The following is a 16,417-nucleotide window of genomic DNA, read 5'->3' on the forward strand; positions in this document are numbered from 1 at the left end:
TGGTCCTTCTACCTGGCAGAACGCATACATCAGGAAACTCCCAAGAGCATCCGTGCACAAAGCGTGGGATGGTAACGGCTGAGAGTGTTTGTTATGCTACGGCTATTGTACCATTGTAGGTAAAGTAGATTTTGCATGCCAATTAAATTAGCTAAGCCACTGTTATGGACTACAGCCACCATAGGTGGTGTTTCAATGGGGCAAGTGGAAGTTGCAGATTGTTGGCACTTGCAAAGGCAAAGAGGGAGCATCACACAGGTGTTCGCGAGAGCCACAGGTGATGCCCAGCCACATCTTTACCTGCCCTGTGCCTGACGTCAAATATGACATCAGAGGTGGGTTGTGGGCCAAATGGAAAGGCAACCCCAGGCTTATTAGGCTCACAGGTTAGCATTTCTCCTGTTGACTTAGGCCAATAGTCTTCAGCCTTCTCAGATCCACCTTCGACTTTGACCGATAAGGGGCTAACTTCTAATTCACATTACCTACACATTTTAACCCTTTATCTGGGCTCCTTCCATCCTTCCATATGGTTCTAATGCAACCTGCTTGAGGTTGATTCAGACCAGGCATAGGCAATCTTGGCCCTCCAGATGTTTTGGGACTACAACTCCCATCATCCCTGACCGCTGGTCTTGTTAGCTAGGGATGATGGGATTTGTAGTCCCAAAACATCTGGAGGGCCGAGTTTGCCTATGCTTGGTTCAGAGCATTGTAAATCTCAGCTCCCCAGGTGATATGTGCTTAGGGTTGCCATAGTTCAAAAAGTAAAAACCAGGACACCCCTAAAGTTGTTGGGTTGTTGGTTTTTTTGGAAAAACTGAAAGTTGATGAGCTTTCTTTTAGACAAACCCCGAAGCACCGCCTTTTGGAAATCCCACCCCCCGGGCGTCAATTCCGTCTTTGAAATCCCGGTAATGTGCTGTCATGTGTTGATAGAATACAGCAGTCTTTCCCAAGCAGGTGCCCTGAATATATTTTTTTGCAATAATAATAATAATAATAATAATAATAATAATAATAATAATAATATTTTATTTATATCCCGCCCTCCCCAGCCGAAGCTGGGCTCAGAGGGGCTAACAACATTAAAATGATGCAACATTCTAAAATCATTTCATTATAGAATCAATTCAAATCAGATTAATGGCAATCATTGGGCTGGAGTTCTGTGAGGATTGCCAAAGGAGGGGGTCAGGCTGCGCCCTGGCGAAAGGCCTGGTGGAACAGCTCTATCTTGCAGGCCCTGCGGAAAGATGTCAAGTCCCGCAGGGCCCTAGTCTCTTGTGACAGAGCGTTCCATCAGATTGGAGCCACAGCCAAAAAAGCCCTGGCTCTGGTTGAGGCCAGCCTAACCTCTCTGTGGCCCGGGACCTCCAAGATGTTTTTGTTTGAAGACCGTAAGGTCCTCTGTGGGATATACCAGGAGAGGCGGCCCTGTGGGTACGAGGGTCCTAGGCCGTATAGGGCTTTAAAGGTTAAAACCAGCACCTTAAACCTGATCCTGTACTCCACCGGGAGCCAGTGCAGCTGGTATTGAAAGACCTTATTCCTTAGTTCCTTCCCTCCCTATATTGGAGCATTAGAATTCGCTTCAAAGAGTCAATTTGACAGCAGTAAAATCATTTTTATTTTATCATGACAAAATAATGGTACAGACACGCGTTGCCCCATGTCTGCCCACCCTCTCTGGGCTTGCCAGCCCTTTTTATACCCTCTGGGAGGGATAATCATTTGATTTCCGAGAAAACATGTGATTTACGGGAAATGGTATAGAATTTAGCTTTTGTTTCTCCATATTTGGACTTCCTTGTTTCACGTATGTCCGGTCCCTCCCTCTGGGGTTACAATAACATTCATTCAACCTTGCTCTTTATCTTTTACCTGCCCAAGCCAGACACTCCTGAGTTAGGTCTATTTTCACTGTAACATCTAAGGAAGAAAAATCCTTGTTCTTCTGGCTGGTGAAACCCCCCCCCCCTTTGGGATAACATATGAGAGAGGAGAAAATGCCTTAAACAGTTTTTTGGGATCATATAGAGAACAATATTCTAATGGCCCCTTCAGTATAGCACCAGGTGAATGTGATCCCACGGTGAGGACCCCGTAAGGAGTCTTGCTGCGGCATTCTGCACCCGCTGAAGTTTCTGGGTCAGTCTCAAAGGCAGCCCCACGTAGAGTGAGTTACAATAATCAAGTCTGGAGGTGACCGTCGTGTGGATCACAGTGGCAAGGTAGGGCGAGAGAGGTAAGGAGCCAACTGCTTAGCTTGCAGCTCCCATCACTCTCGACCATTGGCCACGCTGACTGTGGCTGATGAGATTAGCAGTGCAAAACATCTGAAGTGCACCACATTGGAAACAGTTGCTCCAGGAAGCCAACCAATCAACGTTTACAGAGAGGCATGGTTAGAGTGGAACTGTGGATGGGATGGACATTTGCACTTCTAGCCTATACCAGCCGAATATAGGTGGAGACCACAAACCTCAACTCACTGTGTCAGCACTGAGGTTTTGTTCTGTGCAGCCAAGGTTTTTGTTCGGCTTTTTGATTTTTGCAAGGCAAAACTGAACCTTTTTGGAGCTAAGGTGCTAAAAAGACACATCAAACTCTGCTCTCCTGCTGGCAAGATAGTAGCTAAGAGACTGAGCTGTGAATCCAGGAGTCTCCAGTTTAAAAAATCTCAAGTCTTGTCACTAACTCGTTTGGCAGTCTTGAGGAACCTTCAGAATCTTTTGAACCTTTCTGCTGACTGCATTGCAGATATCAATACGGTATTTTTGCTTTGGCTAAGAGAGTCAGTTCCAGGGAAGGCAATTGCTGTGAAGACAACTAAGACAAAGAATTTTAGGCATTTCACAAATTTTAGAAGTGTCATATAAATCATAGGTGATAACCTTTCTTAGAGTTATGCAGACATGGGGAGAAAAAAAAAGATGAATTCTTTAAAAATGTAATTGCAAAAACAGAATAGTTGCTCTACAAGTAGAGAGACTCATTTACAATCCTTGTATTTGGAGCCATCAGTTTTTTGGACTATTTTCAAACTATTTGGGGAAATTTCTATTTGAGTCTATTTGTATATTTTCTACAGATCCCATTTTGAATATTAGTGTGCCTTGAGCTTACAAGCTATTTCCTTAGAACAGGGTTTACCTTATTATACGGCTCCTGTTTCCTTTTCTCTTTCATTGTTTTGTACTTTAAATATATAGATTCCGAGATAGGCTTCCGTACAAAATGTGCACATGTTTTGGGTGGTTGTATTGAATTCTGGCGACCAGCGTAGATGATCTGACCTTTGAAACCCTGGAAACAAAACCGAGAAATGGATTTGCAAGAAAGCCGAGCTGTTCCAGTTTAGCGGCAACGGATTTGCCCAACTACATCAGATATTCTGACTCTTTCAGAAGTTGTGGGTGATGCTGGCCTCATCTCCAGGGGATATTAGTTTTCTGTATATAATTAATAACAAGAAAACTGTATCCTGACTTGAGGGCCTGCATGAGCATACTGGAACAAAAAGGGCCATAAATTAACATCAATTATGTATTAAAGTTCCAATTAACCTGGCTGATACTGATATACTTTAACAAGGTACACTTAGATAAAAGAAGCCAACTCTCTAATTACTTGGAATGGGACCTTCTGACCCCCTCCTCCCTTTTATGCCAACACCACCCTAATGAGGAAGGAAGTGAGAGGTAGGGGACCCTTACAGAAGGTGAGGTTCTGAGCACCACCAGATGCCCCCCTGGGACATGCCTCTACCTTCTTCTTAAAACTGTCAATGATGAATATTTCATTGCTCTCGAAGCCTTTTAACCCTTGGAGGAGGCAGATGGTTCAAGCTCAAAGGGGCTAGGAGCATCCTTCAAGCGCTGAACGTTGAGCGCTCCATCTACTTTACATATTCACTTCCTCAACCTTTTATGAGCTTCCTCGTTCTCTACTCATCAGACGTACGTGTTGGATTTGTTTCTAAACTTCACCGCTGTTTTGCTATTTAGATATCTTTTCTGCCTTAACCCAAGAACGGGTCAGTGTGACCCGTTCCAGCAAGTATCACCTACTAACTTAGCTCCTGTCTCTTCCTCTTTCTCTTTGTCCCCACCTCTCCTCTCTTTTCATCATCATCATCATCAATCATCATCAATCTTTATTACGGTCCAGAGACCCAACAAATTGTTACAAAGCAATACACAATTCATACAGCCTACCTCCAGGTTAAACAAGCATTTTGTTCAGAATATAGGGATCATTGGTTCTTACAACCACCGATAAAAACTTTGCCACTGCTAATGTTCTAGCGTTTGTCCGATCTTCCATAGAATCATAGAATCATAGAATCATAGAATCATAGAATCATAGAGTTGGAAGAGACCACAGGGGCCATCGAGTCCAACCCCCTGCCAAGCAGGAAACACCATCAGAGCACTCCTGACATATGGTTGTCAAGCCTCTGCTTAAAGACCTCCAAAGAAGGAGACTCCACCACACTCCTTGGCAGCAAATTCCACTGTCGAACAGCTCTTACTGTCAGGAAGTTCTTCCTAATGTTTAGGTGGAATCTTCTTTCTTGTAGTTTGGATCCATTGCTCCGTGTCCGCTTCTCTGGAGCAGCAGAAAACAGCCTTTCTCCCTCCTCTATGTGACATCCTTTTATATATTTGTACATGGCTATCATATCACCCCGTAACCTCCTCTTCTCCAGGCTAAACATGCCCAGCTCCCTTAGCCGTTCCTCATAAGGCATCGTTTCCAGGCCTTTGACCATTTTGGTTGCCCTCCTCTGGACACGTTCCAGTTTGTCAGTGTCCTTCTTGAACTGTGGTGCCCAGAACTGGACACAGTACTCCAGGTGAGGTCTGACCAGAGCAGAATACAGTGGCACTATTACTTCCCTTGATCTAGATGCTATACTCCTATTGATGAGGCCCAGAATTGCATTGGCTTTTTTAGCTGCCGCGTCACATTGTTGGCTCATGTCAAGTTTGTGGGTTCCAATAGGAACCTGACATAGTGAGCCTCTGATTTTCCCGGGAAAGGTACCAGGAAGGTTAATATCAGTTCAGCCCTGACTTGCTCATATTTTGCACAGTGCAACAAAATATGTTTTAAGGAATCGATGTCTTGAGCACACGAGCAAAGTCTGTCCTAGTAGGGAACTCCTCTCAACCTGCCATCCAACACTGCAGAAGGAAAGACGTTTAGTCTGGCTTTGGTGACTCTTTTCAAAAGATGGTCCTAGTGCCACTGATATAACCTACCTTAGCTAACACGGTCTACTTGAAGACCAGGGAGTCGCAGCCAGTTTTTAACCTCTCGGGATCCCTGTGAAGACGATCTAAGGATGCTTCCAATTGGGCGCTTCCATGGCAACAGGTCATTGAGATGTTGCAAAATGGGTCATTGGTAACAGCTATATTTTTATTTTATCAGATCTCCCCAGAATTAAATGGGGGGAAATACTGGCTGGCATTTTCATGCTAGTGATGCCACGTGGACACTGAAAAGAAGAACACAACTTGCATGCATGAGGAGCGCCTTTGGAAGGATCCAAATTCCTCAATCCTACATGCACTTCCGCAATCCTATGCACATTGGCATAAACCCCACTGAAAACAGTAGGATTTACCTCTGAGTAAAAAGGCAAGTTGAGAGAGGTGGTAGCATGAATTTCTTTGGATCGCTCATGAATAAGAGGACTCCCTTGAATAACAGGACTCCCTGCAAATAGAAAACTAGCTCAGTGGAACAAAGTTTCAGCTACGGTCTTCTTTTTTACTGATGCGCAAGTTTTATATTTGCAAATGTTGTTGTTTACATAGGGGAGCATCCAAACATCTCTGTGTGCATAGGGTTCCTCTACGCAAGTCCCCCCTCCTCCATGCTTAGAGAAGTTCCACCTCCTAACTCTCCAAGTGTCTCTCAGAAAGATGGCTATAAAAACTCCCTACATCTTTGTGTGAGTAGAGAGTGTGGTGTGGTGTAGTGGTTAAGAGCGGTAGACTTGTAATCTGGTGAACCAGGTTCGCGTCTCCGCTCCTCCACATGCAGCTGCTGGGTGACCTTGGGCTAGTCACACTTCTTTGACATCTCTCAGCCCCACTTACCTCACAGAGTGTTTGTTGTGGGGAAGGAAGGGAAAGGAGAATGTTAGTCGCTTTGAGACTCCTTCGGGTAGTGATAAAGCGGGATATCAAATCCAAACTCTTCTTCTTCTCCTCTTCTACTTGCTGTTTGGTAGGTGGACCATTATAGGGGCAAGAGGAAAGACCTGTAAAGTTGATGGGGTTGCAGGGAGAGAGGCAGGACCATTGAATTAGCTGCCCTGCTCCCCACTTCTTACCTGAAATGCTCTTGGTCAGTATCCTGTCCCGCCCCTGTTTCAAAGCTCTGCTTTCAAAGTGGTATTGCAGAGTTTGTGTGATTTTTTAAATAACTCTGACCCAGTCTTCAAAGTAATATTTTTAACTACTTAGAGTTGTGGGTGCGGGGGGGGGGGGGGGGGAGAGAAGAAAGATAAAATATAAGCACTTTGACACAGAATTTCCTGTTATCTGGCTACATGGGGGCCTTTCCAGATCTATGATGCGTTGCCCACATACTTCTCCTTTTCACCAGGAATAAATTTATAAATAATCTTGCCCACTCAGGAAGCCCCATTCTCTTTAGAAAGACCAGGGATTTGGCCAGAAAGAGGATTATTGATAACACGGAATATCTTTATTATAGTGGTGTCCGCAAGCATGGCTGTGCTTAAAGGTCTGTCAGCATTTTGATTTTATATATATTTCTTCAGAGGTTTATAAACTCGCACGCAGGGGAGAAAAATTAAATGCAAAAAAAGTACTCAACCCTAAAACTTGGCATGCAAAGGATTTAGCTGCCAGAAAGTTGGGTTTTATCAGTGTTATTTTTATTTTCAATTAAAACGAAATTGGGTTTGCCATGACTTATCGCAGATTAAATAACTAGCTCTGCCTATTGAGCTGCACAGCTTAACCCCTTTGCTCCTGCTGAGTCTGGACTGAAGAAGTGGCAGAAGTGTGTGTACAACGTCTCCTGACCGTGCTGGGACCTCTCACAACAGCCCTTTAAGGAAGAGCAGGTGATGTGCCTCAGACGGACAATGGCTAGGACACCACTTAGGGAAGGAAGGAGAAAAGGTGCCCTTGGTTCCCTGATGTTTCACATGAGAAGCAATGCAGTACAGTGGTGTGAAAAAATATATCAGCTTCCTTCCTCTCTTTGGGCTTCTGCAACCTATTTGATTTGCTTCCACAAAGCTTCCACCAAGGTTAGATTAGCTTTATTGAGAATTCGTTCTGTTGTTCTTTTTGTGGGAAAGTTATATGACAACAAGCATCCACCCTGCATCCTGATGTGGGTGTGGGGTGTTTATGCATTCTCCCATTAATCATTTGTCCGTTCCACATGTATTGCTTTCTTAACTCCCAACTATTCCATTTTTTAAAAAAAATTAAAAGGTGGCTTCGTCGTGCTACCGCTTTATCTATTTTAATTGTGCAAATGCAAATTGCCTAGTGCATTGCTTGAATTCATTCTGCAAAATGCTGACTGCATGGGGGTTCCCTTTGATAACACCTTACATCTGACCTCTCTGGACAAAGTTTTGCCCAGCTATCTGTGGGCACTAAAATCTGCATTGTTCCACATCTACAGATAATTTCCCTGCTTCATCCTGCCCTTCTAACTGCATGGCTCACCAAAATGCTAACTGAGGTACTTGCAGGAAACTCCTGAAAGATGCACATTTGCTTTCTGCTACCCTATTGGACTCCTGCCAACCTAGTAGTTCGAAAGCACGTCAAAGTGCAAGTAGATAAATAGGTACCGCTCCGGCGGGAAGGTAAACGGCGTTTCCGTGCACTGCTCTGGTTCTCCAGAAGCAGCTTAGTCATGCTGGCCCCATGACCCGGAAGCTGTACGCCGGCTCCCTCGGCCAATAAAGCGAGATGAGCACCGGAACCCCAGAGTCGGTCACGACTGGACCTAATGGTCAGGGGTACCTTTACCTTTACCCTATTGGAGCCCTTGAAATCCCTACCCTTCTTGGCGAGTTTCCTGCCCCCCCATAAACAAGCATCTTTGCCTGATTTTCTTTGTTCTTCACGCTCCTGGCTAGGAGTCAAGTTCCTGACTCCTCAGCCCCAGGAGCTCAGGTGAGTTTCTTTGCCTCCTGCCTATCAGCTGGTTTAGAAACACGAGTTGCTCCATTTAAAGTTTGCTGTTATTGCAAGTGTAGAATATCCCCGAGCTAAGAATCAAGAAGATGTTCCTGGCTTGAATTTTGCACCTGCAATCAATTTATTATGTGCTTGTTTTTTTACTTTTATGCTGCTTTTCCTCAATGACCCGAAGCAAATTACAACAAACATTCAAAACATCAAAACAGAGAACACCGGAAGTAAAAATATACAAAATGCAGAACGTGTAAGCAAGTTCAAAATAACAAAAGCTAACAATTTAGCAAACGCAGAATAAGCTCAATCATAGAATTGGAAGGGACTCTGGGGGTCACCTAGTCCAACCCCCTGCAAATGCAGGGATCTCAGCTAAAGCATCAATGACAAATGACCACCCAACCTCTGCTTAGAAACCTCCAAGGAATCTTGTAACTTGAATCCATTGGTTCGCGTCCTAGCCTAGCAGGAGAAAACAAGCTTGCTCCATCTTCCATGCATCAGCACTTTAGATGTTTGAAGATGGCTGTCATATCTCCTCTTGGTCTCCTCTTTTCCAGGATAAACATACCCAACTCTCTCAACCATTCCTCATCAGGCTTGGTTTCCAGACCCTTGATCATCATGTTAACCAACCAACAAACAAATCTAGGCTTAAGTACATAAATACAAAGCAAAACCAGAGTTGTTTGTTACAAAGCTTCTGGTCCTGGACTTGCCGCACTCCAAGAAGCCTGGCTTAGATACATTTCAGACGACGTTCAGCTGGCTCTCACATCTCTCCTCCAGAGAAGACGGACAGTGGCAAAATGCAAATGTCAGGGAAAGCGATGTTGGCAAGACTCTTCCACAGCCTCCTGGAAGTACCAGCTGCTGGTGCAGGTCTTATTGGCCTAATCCAATCTACTCCATTCTCCCCATCTGTAGACTGAAGGTAACAATACCATTCCATACCTTGCAAGTGTCCCAGAAAAAAACGGGGCCTTCTGTTTTTTCTCGTCAGAGAACAGTGGCTCTTTTGGACACTGTGATCTTGCACCATTTTGCACTGAGATTCCCCCCCCCCCAAAAAAAAAAACACTTTTTCTGGGGCCACAATCTCACTCAAAATGTGCATTTTAGGGCGCTGTGCCCCCCAAAACACACTCTCACAGAGGGTAGGAATTAGGGTTGCTGAGGAGGGTCCCAAAGGGCCACATTTGACTCCTGGAACTGAGTCTGCATAGCCCAGCTATATTGGGACAAAATAGCATTTCTTCTTGGGTGGTGAGAACAACTTCACGTGCTGCTCTTATACAACAGAGATTATATGCATACACACCATGATAGGGTGGCAAAGTTAAAAAACGCCATTGCCATCCTGCTTTCCTCTTGACGGCTAGAGCAAAGACCCATATCATGTTCGCCAAACATACACGGGGTTTTTTTTATGTGCTTTAAGCACAGTTAAGTTATTTAAAGCCCTTTCTTCTCACTGTACAATTTATTCTTTCCTTCATGTCTCTCAGCATTTCCTATTTGTGGTCAGCGGAATTGTATCTTTCCTGTACTGAATCGTACACAAAGGATAATACTGTTCTGTTTTGTCTGTTGACAAGATCTTCAAATCCTACTGCCCCACGGACGCATAATCGAAATTTAAAGGAAAATGTTTCCATCTATTTCCCCACCACCACCACCCCAATATATACACATATATATGTAGGGATTTAGCTAAGACTTTGACACCATGGAAACTAGGCCCTAGGCGATGATCCTGTTCCTTCGAAATATTATCCCCTGACTTTCAATTTTGCTTGAGGTGTGTGTGTCTGTGTGTGTGTGTGTGTGTGTGTGTGTGTGTGTGATGAAAGAGCTCTTTCACAGAAACTTACTTTGCCCTTTATGATCAGCTCACATGCTCCCCAAACATCTAACTGCAGCGGATGTGTTGGTGCCTATGTACAAACGTTGGTATTCATTTAAAGCACATGCCATAAGAGCATCATTTTGACATGTGAGATGTTTGTGAAGGGAAGGCGTTCACTGCAAGGACTTCCGTGGTGCATGTATGCACACTCACATGTACACACATACTTGGGATCCTGTCAAAGACAACTGGGGCACCTAGCGTCAGAGGTGATAGGTAGCATCTGTGCTTGTCTTGTGCTGTGTACTGTTCAGGCCCCCGATGGCCCTGCTGTGTATGGAGAGTTCAGCATTAGAAATAAACTCCCCCTTAGCTCCAATGATAGTCTTCCGCAGTAACATACCCTCCAACATCTCTTCAGTGAAAATAGGGACGTCTTGTTCCATAACGATAATTTTACTGTTTATACCCCACACATCTTACTGGGTTGCCCCAGCCACTCTGGGCAGCTTCCAACACATATAAAAACATTGGGGGGGGGACCCCTGACCATTAGGTCCAGTCGTGACCGACTCTGGGGTTGCGGCGCTCATCTCGCTTTATTGGCTGAGGGAGCCGACGTACAGCTTCCGGGTCATGTGGCCAGCATGACTAAGCCGCTTCTGGCCAACCAGAGCAGCACACGGAAACGCCGTTTACCTTCCCGCTGGAGCGGTACCTATTTATCTACTTGCACTTTGTGCTTTTGAACTGCTAGGTTGGCAGGAGCAGGGACCGAGCAACGGGAGCTCACCCCGTCGTGGGGATTCGAACTGCCGACCTTCTGATCGGCAAGTTCTAGGCTCTGTGGTTTAACCCACAGCGCCACCCGCATCCAATAAAAACATAATAAAACATTAAACATTTTTTAAAAAACCCTTCCTTATACAGGATTGCCTTGGAGCGGATAACTCCATATGTCCAACATTTCTCCATTGGAAATGGGGGCATTCTAAGGGAAAGTGGGACATTCCAGGATCAAATCAGAAACAGGGATGGCTTCCCTGGAACATCCCTGGAATAAGGGACATCCCTGGAAAATAGGAGCACTTGGAGGGTGTTGCTGGGGTGGATTTTTACTGAGTTTGCAGCTGTGGAAGGCTTACATCTCCTCACCCTGTGCACTGTGAAGCCCTCTTCCCTCTCTCTCTCACACACACACATCCCTTGTGACTTTAAATTTTTTAAAAACCTACACGATCAGTCCTTAAGAGGAGATTTGTTATGTCTGAACAAAACGTGAAGCATTTGTTTCCATTGCTCACATCTCACATAATGTATGTTGGTGGAAGGTCTGCACCCTTAGTGGGTAAGGTGAACAATGATTGCCATTCTTCTTTCTTTCGGAAATCACCGTCAGTATTTTGAATTATTTTTGGGGGGAACGCTTGGCATTTTAACCTTCTCTTATCCCAATCACATTATTTCTCTCTCTTTCTCCCAAGTGTTCTCTGATCTTTCTTCTCCTTCTGCAAACCTGTTTTCTGGCAGCAACCTTATCAGACCCAAGGCCTACCTTTAATCCAAGGTGGCAGCATGGGAACCCAATTTAAATTGTCCATCTTTCTCCCTTTCCCTCTTTAGGATAGCCAGATGTGACAGATGATGGCAGGGCTCTTGCACCATTAATACTTGCACAGAAGAAGGAATTTTAGCAGGTGCAGTTTCACATGGGGAGTTGAGAAAAGGGACACATCCTGGAATCACTTATGCTACCCAATTATTGGAGTCACAGGAATCCACATCCTTCTTTGTTTAAATCTGGTACGTTTCTTTCTCTTTCTCTTGTTTTTATTTTTTTAAAGCTAAGTTGCACTGAAAATAAAAAAGATGCTGATTCTACTAGTAAGACCCATGAGGTTAGGTTGTGACCCACTTGTGCCCCCAGCTGTAGACCAATGCTATGTAGAATGAAAGTGATGCATATTTTCACTGGATCAGTGTGTGAACATGATATTTGAGAGGGTGGAACCTTAAAAGGTTGTCTTGAAAATGATTGTCCATGTTACATGCCATTCCATTTAATGTTGCATTATTCTGTTCAATTATTGATTGAAAGGAACTGGAGAAGGGAAGGGTTGACTCATACCGGTGGAGGGATGAAATGTGAATATTCACAAAGTTTCTACATTTTGTCCACATTCTGAAGAAAATAAAGCCCTTTCTCTCATCTCCTCCTGCCTCACATCTCATCTCTGAAAATGGGGGGCAGCCTGAGAAGAGCTCCAGACCCTCTAGAAGGACTCTAGAGGGTCTGCTCTGGAGAGCCCCATACCATCTGATTGTGGGAGCTGGAGGGGACAGGAGTGGAAGAGGAAGCTCTGTCGCACACACTGTAGTTGTCTGCACCAGCGCAGCTGTAACCTTGGAGACAACCCATATCTTCGAACGTCTTTTCTTTCAAAATACGCATTTCTAGACATACTGGGTGATATTCAGCTGGGTCATATTAGAGACCCATTAGAAGTCTTGGATTTAAGTCACTTAAGTCCATTGGTTTCAATGACTGTTGGATAGCTCCCATTTTCTCTCGAAATAGCATTTGCCACTTATCTTGAGCTGGAAACTCAACGTTCGATCGGCGGCTACATTTCAACCCACACGTTAATCTTGGAGGTGCGGATCAGGTCAGTCAGCACTGGAACCCACAAAGATGGATTTCCCCAAGCACAAACCCTGGAGGCTCAAATGAAGAAGGAAAGAAAGACGACCTCAGGACACTTATATTTCTCTCCCTTCATACATTATTCTCTCTCCTAGACACAGGAGGAGAACAAGAGACTCACCTTCCTCCGCATGGGTCAGCTTGCTAATTCTAACCAGCTTGTTTTTATTTTTAAGTGCCAATCAACGAGAGTTATTTCTTGCCTGCTCAAGACAACAGACTTTAAAGCTTAACGAAGAAACGAGGAGACGCACAGGAGGGTCTGGTGCTAATGTCCTCTGTTCTCTGAACCTGTCTGTTCTACCAGTGACCCATAGAGGAGCTGTGTCAGCTTATCGGTTAACCAGCCATCGCTGACAGACAAATACCTTAAGACCGAGGTTGGGCGAAACTGCTACAAATGTGCCAACCATTTCAGAGCCGGCAAAAATCCCTTCATTCAGGCTTTTCAACCATGGCTAGAGATAACCACATCTGCAATAATTCATGCTTTCAGGCTCAATTTTTTAAGCCATGAGACGGGCTTTGTATTATTTTTATTTTTTTGTTTTGTTGTGGTATTGATGGCACTGAAATCACAATGGGAGGTTTCCATTTCATGGTTTCAATTAAAATGATGAATAGTGATATGCCTTTCCAAGCCCGAGAGTCGTATGTGTTTAAGCAGGCCTCAATTCAGTTTGCCTACCTAGTTTGAGCATTCCAAAACTACTTCAACCAAGACACAGCCATCCTTCCACTTTTCCAGATTTTGTGAGGGAGTCCTCCAGCCCAAGTAATGTGCACAGAAATGCATTAAAGTGTAAAATATTAGTGAAAATACAATACAAAAATGCATTGCATTAAGGGAACTTGCATTTCGAACAAGAAGTTTGCATTAGACTGCTGATGAATTTTCCGGAGGACTTAAATTGCAAACGTGTGGGAATGTGGAGAACGGAACTTAATATTGGGGAAATGGCCCAGAGAAACAAAAAGTGACAGATTAACTTCTGTTTGGATCTGCCTCCATAATCTGCCGGTGTCTGGTTGGTCATTGGGGGGAAGGCTGGGTTGCAGGGTCCTGGATTTGGGGTCCAGCCATCTCTGCATTGTATGTTCAATTCAACTCCTTCAGTGCACAAAAGATGTCTTTTTAAAATTAGGCCAATCATCCCTTCATTATCTAGCTATCTAGGAGCCAGATTTTTTTCCTGAGCCAAATGTCTTGTCTTTTTTTTAAAAAAATTATTCGGCAACCCAGAGGGGTACAGTTTTTAGGCTCTAGGCATTACTGAGCACCTGGATTTCTGTACCCCAGAATATATTTAGACTGAGCCATCTTTTAAGTATATAGAGCAGACATCAGTTGGACAGGAGTTCCATACATGGGTGCCAACACTGAAAAAGCCCTGCTTTGCATTCCAAATGGCATTCATAGGAATGATCCATGTTTTTTCATGCATGTCTGCCTTTCCTTACATAATTTTTACAATGACCCTCATTTCAGATGACATCCACACTTAAACTACCGTGTTAAAAAATAAAAATCAGTTGCACTAATAATATCTCAGTCCCCACTCCACAGATGCTTTATAGTTTTAAGAGAAAAATGCAAGGGCACTGCGAAGAAAGGAAGGAGGAGGGAGAAAGGCTGTACGGCTGAAGTGTGCTCAGAGAAAGCTGATCTCATAGTTGGAAATGCCAGCGGGTTCCTAGTCCTGAAACCCAAATGCTTGTTGATTTTGGCTGAATGCATCTGTTGAGTACCGAGTGACATTTACCTGTGCAGGCAGCATCTTGGATTTCAACACAAACTAATCTAGCCATCCTTTTGGCATCCATCATTCCCAGTGACCCAAGCTGAAGAGCGGCATGCAACACCTTGTATGCTCTTGCTTTCAGGCTAGCAATTATGGCTAGCCATTTGTCCAAGCGCTTTTGGAGGAAAGGGGTGACCTGCTAGGGTCTGCATGTATTGTCAAACAAAGAGAGGCTTGGGATCATGACAAGAATGCTTTCGCAAGTTCCCACCCAGCCAGCAATCAAGTTCTATCTTGAAAAAATAACAGGGAAGGCAGAACACACAACGTTATCTCCCTTTCCTATCCATTTGTCCATTTTTGCATCACTTAAGAAAACACATTTGGTATGGGGTCTGGCTTCTTAATGTGACAAGCTGGCTTTTTTTTTTTGCAGGGAGGGGTTCATATTAACAGCCAGCTGATGGCAGTAGACGTGGAGGCTGAATGACAGGACCCATGCCAAGGGGAGAGGAGACAAAGGGTTTCTTCCTGAAAGAGAGTGAGTGTGTGCAACAGAACGCATCTCTCTCTCCCCCCCCCCCAATACCTTTGTTTTGCTGTTCGGCTTTCCTTGAATATCTAGATTCGGTTAAGTATGCAAGTAGAAGACACCGTTGTTTTTACTTTAGGAGTGATGCAGGAATTCCCATTAGGACGGAATAACATTGCTAACTTTCAATCTGTGGCAACATGGAGGCAGCCCCAGAAAATGGAAAAAAGCAAACAGAGAGATTGGTACCATGCTGAAAGGTTTAGTCATGCAAATAAAATAAAGTCATATGAACCCCAAACGCATGCTGAATGCAACCTTTCTCAATGACAAAGGAGCCTGTTCTTCTTCTTTCTTTTCTCAATGTGAGTTCCCTTGGGAGCCTTTTTTCTAGAAGGATGCCTAGATCACTCGAGAGAGGTCCCCTGCTCTACATGTGTCTAGAAAGGCTCTAGGAATGCAGAACCTGTTACTCTCCAGAGGTTATGAAGCTTCCAATGCCTGCCAACCCTGGCCAGCATGGCTAGTGGTCAGGGATGACAGACATTGCCCATCTAGAGGGCCACAGTTTCCCCAGCCCTGTTCTAAAATCTAAAGTGAGGATGGCTTTCCAGGTATTGTTTGACTCCAGCATCCATCAATCCCAGCCAGCTTCAGGCCCATCCCTACTCAGCCTTGGTTAGGTATGATATTGACTAAACATCAGGAAGAACTTTCTTGTGGCGAGAGCTACTTGACAGTGTAACGACCTCCCTTGGGAGGTGGTGAACTCTTCTTCCTTGGAGGTTTTTAAGAAGAGTTGGGTGGCCATCTGCCATGGATACTTTAGTTGAGATTCCTACATTGCAGCAGGCTGGACTAGATCATCCTCGGGGTCCCTTCCAACTCTATAGTTCTGTAATGGGAACTATAACCCTCATCTCTCACCTGGAGCAAGATTGCAAAGATGCTCCAGGCAATTGGGCTGTATGAAACTCTATGAAACGCATCATGGGAGCTATCTAATGTGCCTATGACTGTATTTCAGTTGGTTTTTTATAGTTGTAAGCTGCCCTGATAATTTGCTTATAGGATGGCATAGGAATGCTTAATATAACAGAGCATCCAAAACAGTTGCATCTATATTTAATCGCTTGATGTGTGTCTAATTCCAGCTCTTTATCATCCACATCCCCTTTGTTCTGTTCTGTTTGTTTTTAGTTGTTTAATTACCTATTACACATGAATATCCCTTTTGTTCTTTATGGGGCACTGTATTGTTCTAAGTAATTGTTATATAAATGAAAATTTCTTGAAATAAAGGGTATGTACTTAAAACAAGCAAAGAAATGACTGCCTCACCAAAACAAACTCTCACGCATCTGTTGCAGCTCTCCTGGC

This window comes from Podarcis muralis, chromosome 6, assembly GCF_964188315.1.
Source record: "Podarcis muralis chromosome 6, rPodMur119.hap1.1, whole genome shotgun sequence".
Lineage (NCBI taxonomy): Eukaryota > Metazoa > Chordata > Lepidosauria > Squamata > Lacertidae > Podarcis > Podarcis muralis.